Source organism: Panthera tigris, chromosome B1, assembly GCF_018350195.1.
Source record: "Panthera tigris isolate Pti1 chromosome B1, P.tigris_Pti1_mat1.1, whole genome shotgun sequence".
NCBI lineage: Eukaryota > Metazoa > Chordata > Mammalia > Carnivora > Felidae > Panthera > Panthera tigris.
In genome coordinates, this window is record NC_056663.1 from 173,342,156 (window position 1) to 173,360,247 (window position 18,092).

At 37.0% G+C, this 18,092-nt stretch overlaps 2 long non-coding RNA genes across 3 annotated transcripts in view; one reads left to right on the top strand and one right to left on the bottom strand.

Moving 5' to 3' along the window:
• LOC122237750 overlaps positions 1-4,215 on the bottom strand; it is a 21,270-nt gene extending 17,055 nt beyond the window's left edge. Inside the window, exons 1-2 of one of the 2 annotated variants that reach the window (XR_006216375.1) lie at positions 4,138-4,215; positions 2,621-2,709 (exon numbers count right to left, since the gene is read on the bottom strand). This is a non-coding gene — a long non-coding RNA (uncharacterized LOC122237750). Of the gene's footprint in view, positions 1-2,620; positions 2,710-4,041 lie in introns of both variants that reach the window. The other variant, XR_006216374.1, reaches the window with a different exon arrangement.
• LOC122237749 overlaps positions 1-17,264 on the top strand; it is a 27,577-nt gene extending 10,313 nt beyond the window's left edge. Inside the window, exon 3 of the long non-coding RNA XR_006216373.1 lies at positions 16,941-17,264. This is a non-coding gene — a long non-coding RNA (uncharacterized LOC122237749). The remainder of the gene's footprint in view (positions 1-16,940) is intronic.
• The last annotated feature ends 828 nt before the right edge of the window (positions 17,265-18,092 follow it).

Below are 18,092 nucleotides of genomic sequence, written 5' to 3' on the forward strand. Positions count from 1 at the left end.
AGGTTTTCTTGAAAAAAAAAAGTTCTATGACAGAAAAAAAGTAAGCTGGTGAAATTCTGAGTTAAAGAAGTTGAATTATTTTATTTTCCAGTGCTTCACAGGGAAATGTATATTGTGAAACTACAAAGGGGGAGGGGACAATTATTTGCAGCATTTCCCAAATTTATCAATCAGGGTAAAAAGTTCCTATTTTTTTCTTTTAACTACTTCATAAACTAGCATTTCAAAGAACTCATTTTGGGATACACTAATATATATTATGAACCATGGCAATTTAATATGTGCATCCTTAACATCTCAAATACACTTTACTATCATTTGTTTATGCCTAAACTTCCCAATAGCAGCATCGTGATGCACATTGGGGCTTAAAGCTTAGAAAGTTTTCATGAGTTTCTTTCTTTCGTTCTTTCTTTCTTTCTTTCTTTCTTTCTTCCTTTCTTTTCTTTTCTCTTTTCTTTTCTTTTCTTTTCTTTCTTAATCCTTTAATTTGATCTTAACAACAATATTCTGAGCCAAAAATATTTGAGAAGACCAATATTCAACCAGTATTGGTTGAGGAATATGTAACAGGCACTGAACTAGGTTCTCAAATACAGAGGTAACCAAGAGAGACTTCATAGCGGCAGACAGACATTTAACGAAACTTTCCCAAAATCCTTAAGTATTTTGAAGAAGAGTAGTAATTGCTAATGCTTATGCAACCCTAAGTCCAAGCCATTTTCTAAACACTTAAATAATTCTCAAAATGACCTAGAGACAAGGTCCTATTATCTCCATTCTGCAGATAGAAATTGAGACACAGAGACACAGTGACTTGCCCAAGGTCATACAGAGCCAAGATTAAAACTGAGGCAGTCTGGCTCTAGAGCTTGACCTATGTTGTATTACCTCCATCTATAGAAGTAAGGGAGTATAGCAAGATCATGTGGCTGGAGACCTTGCCTAGTGTGCATTTTCATGGAAAGAGCTAATGTTTAAACTGCATATTCCAGGGGCTCCTGGGTGGCTCAGTTGGGTGAGCATCCGAGTTCGGTTCAGGTTATGATCTCATGGTTTGCGAGTTCGAGCTTCACATCAGGCTCTGTGCTGACAGCTCAGAGCCTGGAGTCTGCTTCAGATTCTGTGTTCCCCCCCTCTCTCTCTCTCTGCCCCTCCCCCACTCACACTCTGTGTCCCTCTCTCTCAAAAATAAATAAACATTAAAAAAAAATAAACTGGGGGCGCCTGGGTGGCGCAGTCGGTTAAGCGTCCGACTTCAGCCAGGTCACGACCTTGCAGTCCGTGAGTTCGAGCCCCGCGTCAGGCTCTGGGCTAATGGCTCGGAGCCTGGAGCCTGTTTCCGATTCTGTGTCTCCCTCTCTCTCTGCCCCTCCCCCGTTCATGCTCTGTCTCTCTCTGTCCCAAAAATAAATAAAAAACATTGAAAAAAAATTAAAAAAAAAATAAACTGAATATTCAATAGTGAGTAGGATTTGGCCAGCAACATGGGTGGGAAAAAGCATTTTAAGCAAGGTGAAAAGCATGTGTGAAGGTGTTGAGTAAGGAACAAGTTTGGCACTTACAAGAAACTATATAAAGGCCAAAGTGACTTGGCTCTAGTGACCTAGGATGGAGAGCAGTTCATGCTTGTCAACCTTGTTGTGTAGTAAAAATATAATCTTTAGGAGACGGGTAGTGCTGATGGTACTCAATGCCATAGAATTATACACTTAAAAATAGTTAAAATGGTAAATTTCATGTTATGTGTCTTTTACCACAATCAAAAAACAACTGAACGAATGAGAAAATAGAGGAAGGAAATATGATAAAATTTCAATTATTAAGGCTAGGTGATGGATATATGGGAATGTATCATAGTATTTTCCCTACCTTGAAGTATATTTGAGTTTTTTTATGATACAGTTAAAATAAATGTAATAAGTATTCTTTTCAACCTAAAAACAATGAATAGTGATTGAAAGACTTTAAGGAGAGCTATACGGTTTTTAAGATGCTATGTGGAGAATAAAAAGGATAGTTCAGATGGTTAGGTAGAGGAATATTATTTTGTCTATTCAATAACCACGAGCAAAAGTGGATGCATTTAAAAATATTTAGGGCGGAGAATCATCAGACTTGGTGATTGGATATTGTGACATTTCTGGCATGAGCTACGGTATAAGAGGAACAAAATCAGGAGGGTATAACGTCATGGAAGTCAAAGAGAAAGGTAGTCAATGTTTGAATGCCGAGAAGATCGCAAGCGAAATGATCATTGAAATTAGGAACACAGGGGCACCTGGGTGGCTCAGTCGGCTGAGCGTCATGATCTCACTATTCTGTGCTGCTGTCAGCACAGAGCCTGCTTCAGGTCCTCTGTCCTCCCCTCTCTCTGACCCTCCTCCGTTCTCTCTCTCTCTCTCTCTCTCAAACATAAATAAACATTAAAAAAAAGAAATTAGGAATATAGGAATTATTGTAACTTTTACCTAGAGGGCTTTTGGTGGAGGGAATAGGAGTCATTTAGTTGTAGGTTACTGTTACAGACTAAATTCTTATGTTCTCCCCCAAATACCTATGTTGAAATCCTAACCCCAATGCGATGGCATCAGAAGGTGGGGCCTTTTGGAAGACATACGGTTTAGATGAGGCCATGAAAGTGCAGATGGATTTGTTGATATGAGGTTGGGAAGTTAAGGGAATTTCTATCCAGTGGCTTCATCTTTCCTGTGAAAATATAATTAGAATCATAGGAAAACTTTTACTGATGGTTTATTGACAGCCGATACTGTGTAAAACATTTACATGTACTGACTCACTTACTACTTATGAGGGAGGAACTATTACTATCTCTATTTTACTACTACAAACCTGAAGCCCAGAACTGTTAGGACATATATGCCTAAAGTTACATAAATTTTTAACATTTATTTATTTATTTATTTATTTGCTCAAGTATAATTAACATATAAAATTAAGCTATTGAGACTACCCTAAGATGAAAAGCTTTTTGCACAGCAAAGGAAACCATCAGCAAAACAAGAAGACAGCCTACTGAATGGGAGAAGGTATTTGCAAATGATGCATCAGATAAGGAGTTAATATCTAAAGTTACATTTAGATAAATTGCCGGAAGCTGAATAAAAGCCTGGACAGTTCGCTTTTAGACAGCTGGCCGAACAACAAGCCATGTTTTGTTAAGGCCATCCAGAGATGGTGAAGGGGATACGGGAGGGGTTGGTCATCTAAGGAGTGTGAAGGGCAAAAAGAATCTGCAGAAACTGATTGGAATAATGTGATAAGATCATAAGGGATGTTGAGAGCTACATTGAGACTGGGAATTACAAATTGAAAGTGCCATCAATCAACCTGGTGATGTGATTTGTTCCAGAACATTTCAGCTATTTGAATGCAGGTACTGGGAAGACAGATAGTCCGGTTTACCTAAGGTTAGGACTTAACCGGGTGTGGCAGAGTGACAAAAAGACAATGGAGAGTGAGGGTGGCTGCAATATTCTATAAGGAAAGAGGCTTTTGGGAATACATCCCTCTCATTCAAAAGTCTTTCTACTATGGTAGTATTTTTCCTCTCACTGGTCTTTTCTGGCAAAGACTTTGGTGAATAGATCATAGCCTTGCAATTCAGTTAAATTCAACACACTGTTACAGCAACTTCAGTATCTGTTAGCCTCTCTGATGTGTGCTAGGTATTTTAAACTAGGACTTTGCTGTTTATATACTATTAATGCTGTTGGTGCCAGAGATTTTGTCTAAAAGCAGTGCATAAGATACTTAAATGCCTTTGCTCTAGCCTACCCATTTATTCCATTTTGGTCACAAGGGCACATCATTGATTACTTTCAGATTTCTTTTATGTCACTTATGTCACTCCATACTAAAAAATGTTAATGTTATACTCACGTGAATAGACCCTAAATTTACACCTTAAATTTTATTGTATAATTTAAGAACTTAAGATTCACATCTGAGAAAAAAAAAATCAAGAGTCCAATTAAAAAAAAAATTCTGTATACATCATAATGACCCATTTCAACAAACCTTTCATAATTAAGACTTGGGTTATTGGAGAGCGCTGAATAATCTTCATGGTTGGTTGGACATAAGCTGGTCATCAATACACTGTGAAAAACTTACTTTTAGGATGATTCTGATGCCCTGAAATAGTGGAATGGATTCTGAATCACAAAAATCTGGCATAGGTTAAGCAATAATGAGGTGGACCATTAGAAGTGATTTTATTTTGAACCTATCAATGCAATTTGTAGGCATTCAAAGTCAATAGAATGCAATAGAATTCGTTGTTAGAGATACAGAATCTTGTGCCCCATTCCAAAGTGACTGAATCAGAATCTGCATTTTGATAGGAACTTCAGGGAATTTGTATGCACACCGCAATTTGAGAAAGCACTGGTCTAGGTCAGCATTGTAGTAATTAAGTATTGTCATGGCTTGCGATGCTAACTCCCATAAACACCCATTTGGTTTTTATGGTTTTGGTCTAAAGATGAGCTCATCACCTGTAAGCCCTGATGTTTTTTAGGTAAAAGGCTAGTTTGAGAGGAAAACAGGGAGGAAGATGTGGGCTTTATTTTATTCTAGACTTGATATGACTGGTCTGCAAAAGCATCCATTCACAATTCTGATATCCCTTTTCTCCAGTCTTTCTCCCCTCTGGCTCTCCTCTTTCCTTTTACAATGCTCGTGCCCCTCCATTTAAAAACCCATGATTTGCAAAAACACTAGTTTCTAGACTCTCAGCAGCCAAATATTTGTTGATAGAAAAGAGTTAACCTAAAGGACATATAAAGATGGCAGGATTCTTATGGTTCAGGAAAGTTTGAAAATCATCACATGGGGCTTTAACTATTGGAATGGTTGACAGGTTTTTGTTTTTGTTTTTTTTTTCCCTATGACATGGCAGAATGTTGACTCACAGGAATTAATGTGATTAACCTTCAGCCAAGGCATGCTTGAGGCAAAGAGGTGAATCAGACTCATTAGTTTTTGGTTCTGGAGCAATGAAGGATCATGGCATTTGCCCTGTCCGTGTCCTTCTGAACAGAGATCACCCCAATTCTGTCATTACTGCTTCTGAGCCTTTTTCTCCATTTTTCCCCCCAAAGGCATAAAATGCCAAGCTGAGTAATCAAAAGACAGTGGCTATTCAGTGTATGACGATGACTTCCAAGCTAAGGTTTTCATTTTGTCAGATATTTTCATCGAGAGCATTTTGTTTTTCCCTCTCCATGCTGTCTTCTTGAAAGAGAGATAATAAATGAGAGGTCAGAGCATCAGGCAGTCAATGGAAGGCCTCCAAACAGGCAAAGGCAGTTTCTATCTCTTTCTGCATGATTTCTCTCTCATCTTTAGGATTTAAGCAGATGCTTTTAGATAGACAATGCCCTATGGAGCAAAAGTGAGAATGCTCTATTGCTCAGTTATTCTAGGTATCAAAGCCCATTGTCAGGATTTTGAATTAACGTTAGATGTTTAAGAGAATGAAGTAAAGCTCCATGCCGTTGTGAATATAAAACTGACCCAATGGTTACATCACTGAACTGGCAAGGGCAAATTGTCCGCTCTAATGATGATAATATTTCTTGACGATTATTACAGGCATTATCTCATTTAATCCTCCAAGTAACCCATATGAAAGTGGTATTATAATTCCCCTTATTCAGATGAGGAAATTGAGACAAAGAGGTATTATACAACTTGCTCAGGATCACGTAGCTGGTCGGTGGCATACTTCCTGTCCTTTACCCTACCTTCTCCCTCCCCGACAGCTAATCTACAGGTTACAAGGGACTGTGAAGGTATTTATCCATGATTTCTCGATCCTCTCCACTAACTCCTTCTCATATACCTTGTAAAGCCCTTTGGTACACTAAGAAAAGTTTCAAAGTGATGCTTCTCTTCATGTCCAAATACATTTGGGAATATATTAGCAATTATGAGCAGGAGTCATTTCTCTTTCTGACGGCCACAGACAAGATACTGATTTAGAACACATTATTATCCCTTCAGCTCATAAAGTGAATTTAAATAAACATTGCCTGTGAAGAGAGTCCTAAAAGGAGACTTTTATTTTCCCTTAATATTCAAAATACCACCAAAGTGAGAAAAGCAAACAAACAAGAACTCCTTTGGCAATGCCCTTGCTTCAGTTTCCTAGGGATTTCACTCCGTAGTTTGCATCAACTATCTCCACCTATGGAAAGAAAATGACTACATCAGTAAGCTGTTGTTTGTTATGTGGGCTCCATCAGTCGTCTTATTTATTTGTCATGCTCCCTTTCTTCCTTCTTGGAGGTCTTGCCCCAACAATTATTCTCTTTGTATCCTGTATCTTTAGTATTCTTCTACTGACATTTAACCCTGATATTAATATTTAAACATACCAAATCTCTCCCTTCTTAAGCAGTAATGGGTAATAATAATAAATCAACCGTATATTGGTTTAGCTATGGCTCTTTTCTCTTGCTCTTTGCAGTCAAGCTTTTCAAAAGAATTGTTAAAAGGTTGTATTTCTTCTCTTCACTCCCCAACCCACTCTGAACTCTCCCCACTGCTTTACCAAGCCAGCGTTTCCCAAGTCACCGGTGACTTTCTCATCTCCCAACTTATCTGGAAAAAAAGTTGATTGTTGATCTACTTGAAGTCAAAGCAGCATATGATGCGGTTGACCAGAGGGTTAAACTTTTTTGCTCTTTCTGCCTGACCCCTCTGTCTAATCACTAAATTGTATTAATTTTACCTCTTAAGTATCTAATACATAACTTCTCTTCATTTCCATTGCCTTTAGCCTACTCCAGGGATTCTCAACCTCAACACCATTGTCATCTTGGACCAGATCATTCTTTGTTGTGTTAGATCATCTTGTGCATTGTAGGAAGTTTAACAGCATCCCTGTCCTCTACCAACTAGATGCCAATAGCCACTCTTCCTCCTTCCCCCTGGGTCCTGATGATAAGAAATGTCTCCATGCATTATAAAATGTTCACTTGGAAGCAATAATGCTTCCAGTTGAGAACCATGACTTTAGTCCCAGTTAATATCATTTCCCTCCTTATTTAATGCAACAGCCCGAAATGGTGAAAGATGCAAATCTGATTATGTTATCATAACTTCTTAAAAAACTTTATTTTGCTTTTCCATGACTTTAGAATAAAATTCAGAGTTCTTAAAAGCATTCTCAAGTGCTTTTTTAACAGATTTATTGAGGCATAATTTATATACAAAAGACTGCACATATGTAATATATACAATTTGATGAGTACGACAGGCATACCTGTGAAACCATTACCATAATCAAGATAATAAACCTATCTATCAGTTCCAAAAGTTCCTTATGCCTCCCCCTTTTTTCTTCTTTTGTGATAAGAACACTTAACATGAGATTTACTAAATTTTTTTAAGAGTGCGCAATATAGGCACTATGTTGTACAGTAGATCTCTAGAACTTCTTCACCTTGCATGACTGGAACTTTACATCCGTTGAACAACAGCTCCCCTGCTAGCCTCTGACAACCACCATTCTAGTCTCTGCTTTTGTTAGTTTGACTATTTTAGGTACCTTACATATGTGGAGTTATGCAGTGGTTATCCTTCAGCAACTGGTATTTTACTTAGCATAATGTCCTTCACGTTTATCCACGTAGTCCCATATGATGGGATTTATTCCTTTCTTTTAAGGTTGAATAATATCACATTTTCTTTATCTATTCATCTGTTGATGGACATTTAGGTTGTTTCCGTATTTTGGCTATTGTGAATAATGCTGCAATGAACATGGGAATACAGATAGCACCTAGAGATAGTGATTTTTATTTCCTTTGGATAAATACCCAGAAGTAGGTTAGTGGATCATATGGTAGATCTACTTTTAATTTCTCGAGGAAACTCCATACTGTTTTACATCTTGGCTGCACCATTTTCATTCTCATTGGTAGTGTACAAGGATTCCCATTTTTCCACAACCTGTTTACATTTTTTTTTTTTGGTTTTGTTTTTTTTTGAGAATAACCTGGTGTGAGGTGATATCTCATTGTAGTTCCGATTTTCATTTTCCTCATGATTAGAGATGTTTAGCAGCTTTCCATGTATCTGTTGGCCATTTGTGTCCTTGGAGAAATGTCTGTTCAAGCCCTTTGCCCATTTTTAAGTTGAGTCACATGTTTCTTATGGTTGTTGGTTTTTTTAGTTTTTGCTATTGAGTTGTAGGAGTTCCTTATATACTTTGAATATTAACTCCTTGCAAATATTTTCTCCCATTCCATAGGCTGCATTTTCATTCTGGTGCTTGTTTTCTTTGCTGTGCAGAAGAGTTTTAGTTTGATAGAGTCTCACCTGTTTATTTTTGCTTTTGTTGTTTTTTCTTTTGGTGTCATATCTAAGAAATCATTGCAAACATTCCTGTCAAGAATTTTATTGGGGCACCTGGGTGGCTCAGTCAGTTAGGCATCCAACTTCAGCTCAGGTCATGACCTCATGGTCCGTGAGTTTGAGCCCTGTGTCGGGCTCTGTGCTGACGGCTTAGAGCCTGAAGCCTGATTTGGATTCTGTGTCTCCCTCTCTCTCTGCCACTCCCCTGCTCATGTTCTGTCTCTCTCTTTCTCAAAAATAAATAAACATAAAAAAAAAGATTTTCTCATATGTTTCCTTCTAGAAGTTTTATATTTTCAGGTCTTACCTTTAAGTTTTTAATGTATATTGAATTGATTTTTGTATAGTATGAGTCCAATTTAAATTCTTTTGTATGTGGATATCCAGTTTTCTCAACACCCGTTATTGAAGAGACTATCCTTTCCCCATTTTATATTCTTGGCACTTTTGTTGAAGATCAATTGAGTGTATACATGTGAATCTATTTCTGGGCTCTCTATTCTGTTCCACTGTTTATATGTCTGTCTTTATGTTAATACCACTTTGTTTTAATTAGCTAAAGAGATACAAAGGTTTAATGCTATGCCCATCAAAATACAAAGGCATTTTTTAACATAAAAATTTTATTATCCTAAAATTCATTGGAATTACAAAAGACCTCAAATAGCCCAAACTATCTTGAGAAAGAAGAACAAAGCTAGAGGCATTAAATTTTCTGACTTTAAAATATATTATAAATCTACACTAATTATAAAAGCATTCCTAAGTTTTAACCTTTACTTACCTCTTCAATTTTTGGGGGCTGTATTGGATTTCTTCATACTGGCATTTCCCAGAATACCAATTATCTATCTTGAGGCTTCACAGAGCTCTTACCTTTTTCTTTTGCTTGGAATGTTTTCACTTTTCCCTCTCCATTCACCTAGTCAATTGTCCATAATCCTTTAGGTCTCTTTTGACATGCTACTTCCTCAAAGAGGCCCTGTTTAACCAGTGTCAGTATCCCTCTCTACCCGACTAATGACTGGTAGACTAATGCTGCATAATGACTCATGCTACCCAAACTACATGCTTTCATATCAGATTGTATTTCCCCTCTCACAATATGTTTTTTTGGTGGAATTATCTATTCAGTGTTTCATTTTCCTGTCAAACCATACAATCTCTGAAGATAGTTTCCATGTCTATCTCATACTCTGTTGTTTAATTAGAACTTTCTACAATCCTGGGCACATAGTACAAAGTCAATATATATTTGTTGATTGAATGCTTTGGAGAATCTATTGGAAGAAAGCCGTGGTATCTCACAGACTATCTACATAGGAAATACAGAAAGTCTCGCTCACTACCAGAAGTAGAAACTATAAAGTCAAGAACCCAGGTCACATCTTTCATTTGTGGCGGCCAAATGGTCTTCTGTCTGCTTTTGCACACTTGCTTTATGTGTTTTTCTTTGCCCTTTACTCTCTCGTCTTACCTGTGTCAAATAAGCCCTAAGTCCACAAGACCTCCATACTGATTGGTCCAATACCAAGTAATAAGTACTTACTAAATCCTATGTTTTCTGTAGTGAGAAAGAAACATTAGTGGATAAATTGGTGGCCCTGTATTCTGAAAGTAGTGAAGAAGAACAGTGAGATGTATGCCCTTATTTCTATGACTCCTCCTGAGGTTTTTTTCAGAAGCATTTGAAGGACCTGGGACACTCAGATGAAATATCCAAGGTCGTTTTTGTCTTAAGGTCCCTTTGAGGATCACTCCCATCAGTAACATCTTCCTAATAAGAATGTCCTTGAATATCACAGCAATGAAGAGATGAAAATAATTCACGTAGAAAGTGGGAGACAGAGGACTTAGAAAATTTTCCTATCCTAAGCATTTCACAGACTGTCTTTCCCAGAGCATCGGAGTTTGGTTCCAAAAAAATAGAGCAACAACTCTCATAGTCCCTGAATGCTGACAGAACCACCATTGAATGTGGAAGCCAGCCAACATGAACTCTTCCCCTTGATAAATGGACACCACAGGAAATGATCATCAGTGGAAGAGCTAAGTTGATTTGTTTGATGGCCCTCCATAGACAAAGTTTTATTCGTTTTTTAAACAGAACTAGAAATAGTTTCTTAATTATTATTTTTTTTTAATTTCACTTTAAAGGTTTGCTCCCAGGCATAGGAAAATTGCATGTCATTGAAGAGCATGTATGGTGGAGCAGATGCATTTATGCCAAGACACATTCGAAGAGGAAAAGTGGGCAAATTATGCAGGGGCATATGGGCTTTGGTGACACACTCAGCCAATTGTCTCTACATCTCAAGAGCGAGACACAGCTTATATTTTGGAACAACTGAAGTCAGACTTCTATTTTGTGGATGTGGATGAACGCTTGAATGTGATACATCAGGCAGCAGAGGCTGCCACTTGGAGCAATCGTGATTTATTTTAGGAAAGCTAAGCCAAGGGAAACCCATAATTTTCTAAGGAAGAGATTTTGCAATCATCTTTAAACTTTCAGATGCTAATTCCTATCTTATTTCTATAACCACCCGCTCTAGAGCATGTTTAATGAAAATAAGAGATGATGGCTGTCATATCTTAAGTGAGCTAAATTTTATCTATGCTGAAAATCACTGTGAAATAATCTCTAATTATAAAGCTGGGAAACAGAACATTTCAGCACATGTGCGTTGAAGTAGGCCCCCAGTTCTTACCACTAGAGCTATCTTGAAAATCTCACATCTGCTAAAAGGGGAAAAGATTGAGCTTCTTCATCAGTATTTTAAATAATCTAAATATTTTGCAATCACCATGAAGTTTGGCCTAAAGACCCATTTTTCTGTGTTGGTGATTAAAAACATTTTATTTTACATGAAAAATGTCTCTGATTAGTATAATATCAAATGAAGAAATTATGTAGCATACCATACATAATTTTACAAATGCTAAATGGATGCTATGTGCCAGGTGTAGTGCTAAATGCCTCAAATGTTATCTGCCTTATGTTTGTTTTCCTGCCAAGATAATGAAACTCTACATGGGATAACCTCAACCAAGAAACTTCCAAAAGATTCAGAAATCTACTTCCAACCTTTAGACAACAACGTAACAGTGAAAGGATTGAGAAAAGAACAGAAAAAAAAAAAAAGTTTTTATCTGCTATAAGGCTACTTTAAAAAATTTAAAGGGTTAGGTTTTTTATGGATTGGGAAACGTGGTAGTGTTCATTATTTATCCTTGTACTTAAATAACAAGTCATATTATTCTAACTCAAATCATTAATCTATGTATGCTATATACTGCTGGATGCTGAGCTACCCAAGGGAGGTTTCCACACAGAGCTCAACTCATAAACTCACTCCTTCAACTTTTCTGCCCTTTCAACTCAGTAATCCACTTTCAAAATTGCAATTATGAGGCAATATATAGCAAAAATAAAAGGATCCCCGACAATGTCACAAATAATTGTGCCATGTAACACCTGATGGTTTTTTTTTTTTTCAGTGAAAAAAAAAATGATTTCTACAGACGTTAAGAGCTATCTTGAAGCTGAGTGGACAAATGTTCATCTATACCATGTGGGTAATTCTTTCTAGACTGGTCATGGAATGACCAGCTTTGTGCTGGAATGTGTGTTAAACTTAACATGGTATGCTGATTTCAAAACAACTGTCAGATTTTTCTTTTGTTTAGAGATATACTTCATGGAAATGTTGCCATTAGCTTGAAATTCTCACTCAGGTCTCTTAAAAAAGCCTGCCCATAAACTTAAAAAATCCTAACCCACCTCAGGTGTCACTAAATAAAAATACATTTGTCACATTTACCTATGTTGGGGGGGGGGTGGGTGGGAATTAACCAAATTGACTCTTATGAGGTTCTGTTAAGTCTTTTTGAATTGTTATAACAGGCATTAGTGGAATATTGATTAGTAACTAAAAGCCAAAATCGACTTAGTTGATCAAGGAACGACCAAAAAAAAACCAACAACAAAAAACAACAAAAAAGAAACCACCCTGGGAAACGTTGATCTTATTATTTTGTTTTTTTAGGGATATCCTTAAGTCTGGGTCAAATCAATCCATCATCAACAACTCAACTGAATACTTGGTATTCTACCTTGGAACAAGGAAACCCGATCCATCGATTACTCTAATATTATCTGAGATACACTAAATTACTCTCACTTTAAAATCTGTTAAACAGAGAATGTCAAAATCTTTTATGCTAAGAAGGAATATTCTTAGCTGAAATTTCATGACTGAAATTTGATGAACTTTGTGCATTTCTTGGTGAAATGTTGCCTCTCAGTATATTTCAATGTCTTCTGGCTTAAAGAGTCAACTCTATGCTGCAACTTTTGAACCAGGATGTCTATTTTATATTAAAATGATATGTTTACTATTCTGCACCAGCACTGCAAGGCATGGGAAGGAAATGCACACCCTATTCTAATGCAGGCTGCCTTTAAAAAGCCACCTTAACTGACAATCATATTCCAGTGTATATTTTCATGAAGTCGCTTGGTCAGAAATGTGTTTCATTGTTTACCTACCATTTTAACTTGTCTTTTCAGTATGAACCCTAGGTCACTGAACTGTGAACAACATTTAATTATAGGCTCAATTCTTCATTGAAAATGACAGGATTGGGGCACCTGGGTGGCTTGGTTGGTTAAGCATCCGACTTCGGCTCAGGTCATGATCTCATGGTCCGTGAGTTCGAGCCCCGCGTTGGGCTCTGTGCTGACAGCTCAGAGCCTGGAGCCTGTTTCAGATTCTGTGTCTCCCTCTCTCTCTGCCCCTCCCCTGTTCATTCTCTGTCTCTCTCTGTCTCAAAAATAAATAAATGTTAAAAAAAAAAATTAAAAAAAAAAAAAGAAAGAAAATGACAGGATCTTATATATATATATATATATTTGTCAAATTGACTATTATGTGAAAATGAAGACTGAATATAAATCTGGAAGCTCTACAATAATTACCTAATAAATAATGCCCAACCTTTTCACTTAGAATAGTAAGTCCTTAAAAATCCCAAGATGTGATTCTATGGTATTTTCCAATGTCAGTCAATCAATAATTTCTTAAGTACCCACTGTATGCTTATGTTTTTTTGTATAACAAATTTCAATATTTTCATCTAAGATGAGGAGACAAAAGCCCAGAGAACCATTTGTCATAATCACATTTTTTTTAATAAGAAAAATAAGGCTATGTCTTCAATCTTCAACTCCCAACTAAACTAATTTAATTTGTATTTATATTGATCTGAGGGTTTTGTTCTAGCTCCTTGATGCTCGAAGCTGGTCTGCAGCCCAGATATACACCTGTCATCTAGAGTTTGTTGGAAATACTTGTAAACCACCTATCTGATGAGGAGTTAATGTACAAAATATATAATGAGCTTATACAACTCAATAGCAAAAACCCAAAATAATCTGATTGAAAAATGGGCAGAGGGCCTGAATAGACATTTTTTCCAAAGGAGGCATGAAAATCACCAACGGGTACATGAAAAGGTGCTTGACATCACTAATCATGAGGGAAGTGCAAATCAAACTGAGACATCCCCCTCCTACCTGTTTGGATATCTATTATCAAAAAGACAAGAGATAACAAGAACTGGGGGAGAATGTGGAGAATAGGGAGCCCTTGTGCACTGTTGATGAGAGTGTAAATTGCTATAGCTACTATGGAAATTAGTATGGAGGTTCCTCAAAAATGTAAAAAGAGGCCCACCACATGATCTAGCAATTGCACATCTGAGAATATACCTGAAGGAAATGAAATCACTATCTTGAAGAGATGTCTGCAACCCCATAGTCACTGCAGCGTCACTCACAATAGCCAAGACACGGAAACGACCTACGTGTCTATCAATGGGTGAATGGATAAAGATGTTGTGTTATATGCATATATGAAATAAGTCAGACAGAGAAGGACAAGTACTGTGTGATCTCGCTTTCATGTAGAACCTAAAAATGTCAAATTCATAGAAGGGGAGAGAGAGCGGAACACTGATTGCTGGGGCTGGGGGGTAGGGGTAATGGGGAGATGTTGATCAAAGGGCACAGACTTCCAATTAGAAGATGAATAAGTTCTGGGAATCTAATGTACTGCATGGTGACAACAGTTAAAAATGCTATTATATACTCAAAAAGTATTGTTAACTAACTTGGATTTAAATTAAAAAAAAAGAAAACAGAAAAAAATCAGAAAAAAATCATTTGAATAAACTGTGGATGAAAACTTCCCATATTTGATGAAAATTATAGAAGCACAGATCCAAGAATCTCAAAAACTCCAAGCAGAAGAAACAAAGAAAACCACATCAAAGCCCATCATAACCAAATTGCTCAAAACTAATGACAAGACAAATACCATCTGATTTCACTCAGATGTGGAATTTAAGAAACGAAACAAATGAGCAAAGGGGAAGAAAAGAGAGGGGGGTGCAAACTAAGAAACAGACTCTTAACTAGAGGGAACAAACTGATGGTTATCAGAGGGGAAGTGGGTGGGGGGATGGGTGAAATCAGTGATGTGGGTTAAGGAGGGCACTTGTGATGAGCACCAGGTGTTGCATGGACGTGCTGAATCACTATATTATACACCTGAAACTAATACTACACTGTATATTAACCAAAAAAAAAAAAAAAAAAAGTGTTGACAGTAAATCAATTATTTATTTATTTAATTTATTTATTTAAATTCAAGTTAGTTAACATATATGTAGTATCAGTTTCAGGACTACAACTTAGTGATTCATCACTTACATGTAACACCCAGTGTTCATCCCAACAAATACCCTTCTTGATGGCCATCGCCCATCTAGCCCATCCCCCCTGCCGCCTCCCCTCCAGCAACCCTCAGTTTGTTCTCTGTATTTAAGAGTCTTTTATGGGTTGCCTCCCTTGAAAAGAGTAAATCTTATTTTTTTAATGTCTATTTATTTTTTGAGAGAGGGAAAAAGAGAGCACATGTGGAGAAGGGGCAGAGAGAGAGGGGGACCGAGGATTTGAAGCAGGCTCCACACTGACAGCAGGGAGCCCGATGCAGGAGTTTGAACTCGTGGACTGCGAGATCATGACCTGAGCCGAAGCTGGAAGCTTAACTGACTGAGCCACCCAGGTGCCCTGGGTGTTCTAACCACCACACACATGCACACACATACACACAATTACACACAAAGGTAATTATGTGAATTATGTGATGAAGATGTTAACTAACCCTGTCGTGGTAATCATTCCACAGTATATACGTGTATCATATTACATTGTTCACCTTAAAGTTACACAATGTTATATATGAATTATAGCTCAATAAAGCCAGAAAAAAAAAGAGATACCATATCTCAGGCCCCACCCTGACCTGTTGAATCCTAATCTGCATTTTATATGATTACCAGGTGATTTATAAATTTGAGAGTGACTGATACACATTGTACCAGGAAATTAGAAGTTTTAAAATATAATTTTAATATTGGAGGAAAGGGCTATTAAGATATAACTAATAACGTGATTAAACTATTCAGTGGCTGAAGAATGAATTATTCATTGTTATTAATTATTGGTTTATAAATAGATTGAGGTTTTTGCTTTGTTTGCTGATGAGCACTATTTACATGACAATGGAATAACTCCTTAAGGATTAAGAAATTAAGACATTTTTATATAATACTAAATAATTAGTTCGGATGACTTACTGTCTGAATTAAATATTTATTTTGGAGGGATGTATGTGAGCTTAAATGTTATGTCTCAATGCTTTCGTGTACAGACATGGTGGATGCCATTGTTTCAATTCTATAGGTGAAGAAAATAAGCCAAAGAATTTAAGCAATCACATAGCAGGTTGGACACATTCTACCAGCTTAACATCCGCAGTGGAAAAAGGAACACTTGCCTGTCTTAGCGGATGGGGCAGAAAATCCTGGAGAGTACTTTCTCTGCCCCATTTTGAGTCACTTTGGCCAGAGGAATAGGATAAACGCTTGGACAGGGCTGGGTCATGTGACCACTCCTGTGGCCAAGAGGAGAGGAATAAAGAAATAATAGGATTCAGGGCGAACAAAGTGGGAGGAAGAGGTTGCCCCTGGAAAGAGAGCTTCTGGTTGTAGAAGGCTAAACAAAAATCAGTATAGATGGTAAGTGTGTGAACTGCACCATGATCATACACTGAGGCCTTTTGATTTCTTTTCAATTACCCTTTACTGAAGCATTGAAAGAGTAGTTTTCATTTGGTTGTGGTGATGAGATGCATCCATATTGAAATCTCCTGGAAGAATATGTAAGCACACGCTCACCAGCATGAAGCCCTAGACTGATATAGTAAGAATCTTGGATGAGAGTGGATGGGACAATATACGTGTAGGATCCCAGGTTTCAAGAGGTGTCTGTTTGCACTTAGGTATTTTAATTTATTCAAAATGTTTTCTGAATTGCATTTTAATTGGACAGTGATAAGTGATTAGGTAGTGTAAGGCTTCTTGGTTTTAAAAATGTTGTCTTTTTATTTCAAAGAAAATGAGTATGTGTCATATTTCTTCTTTAGGTAACCACACCTGTGGAAAGTCCACCGGTTCATTTTGAGAATTCGTGTTAGTATTCATGCAGCAGCTGGGGCCTTACCTGAGAAGAGATAAATAGCCCCCAAGCATTTGCCTTGTAAAACCTTGCAAACAGCCCATCATTAAAACTCAAAGTAAATGTTTGCCACGTTTCTTTAATGCTCCCAGTATGTGTGATGACCAACATCAATGATTAAAATGAGAATTATCAATCTTGAGGTTATTAATTACTACTGTCTTTTAGCCCCATTAATAGGAATAAGTGTGAGAAAAATATCAATCAATGCTATCTTGCTTAAGTAATCTTTTCACTGCATGCATCTGAAGGTTAGGCTGTCGAAAGTCTTCAAGCCCTTACCAAAGTCCTCAACCTCTCAATAAACATGTATTAATGCATTCTTTATCTCTTCCTTGAGTGTCCCTCAATTCTAAGGTATTTTTCACTTTTGGATCTTTATCGTAAAGTGTTTTATTTAAATCTCTCTTTTCTAGTCTTTACAGGTGATAGCTACCAATCATCTCCAAATCAATTGCTCATTTCTTTCAATGTAACATGATTAATGATACCTCCAGTTCTTTGGCAATGACTATATCTGCAATAATAGAATGTTGCTTATTCTTGTTTGAAATTCCCTTGCCCTTTCTAATATCTGCCCTTCTATAACCTTTTCCTTTTTCAACAGGGTGCGTGACGAGATACCAATCTCTAACCATTTAGTTCATAGAAAAATCCCCTGAAGTCTTTTGAACCGGAGTTCTTTTTAACCCAAACACTGAAAGCCTCTTCTGTGTAGTACAAATCTTTCTTCATCTTCTAAAAGTCACTTCAAAAGGTGTTTCATTTTTCTAGAAAACTAGTAAACCTCATTATACTCAGATGCCATCTTGTTCAAAGCTTTTAATACTTTGTTTAAGGCATGTTACCACTGTGCTAGGGAAAGGCTTACCTCATGTAAAGATATTTACAGCATCTGACTAGACCGTGTAATCCAATCACCTTGCTCAGTGTAGCCAGAATGTGAAAAAAAAAAAAACAAAAAAACAAAACAACACTCAAATTAAGCTGCTCTCTTTCTATTCCTTGACTGTAACTACTTTCAACCTCATACCTTTTGAAAACCAAAACCAACTATTAA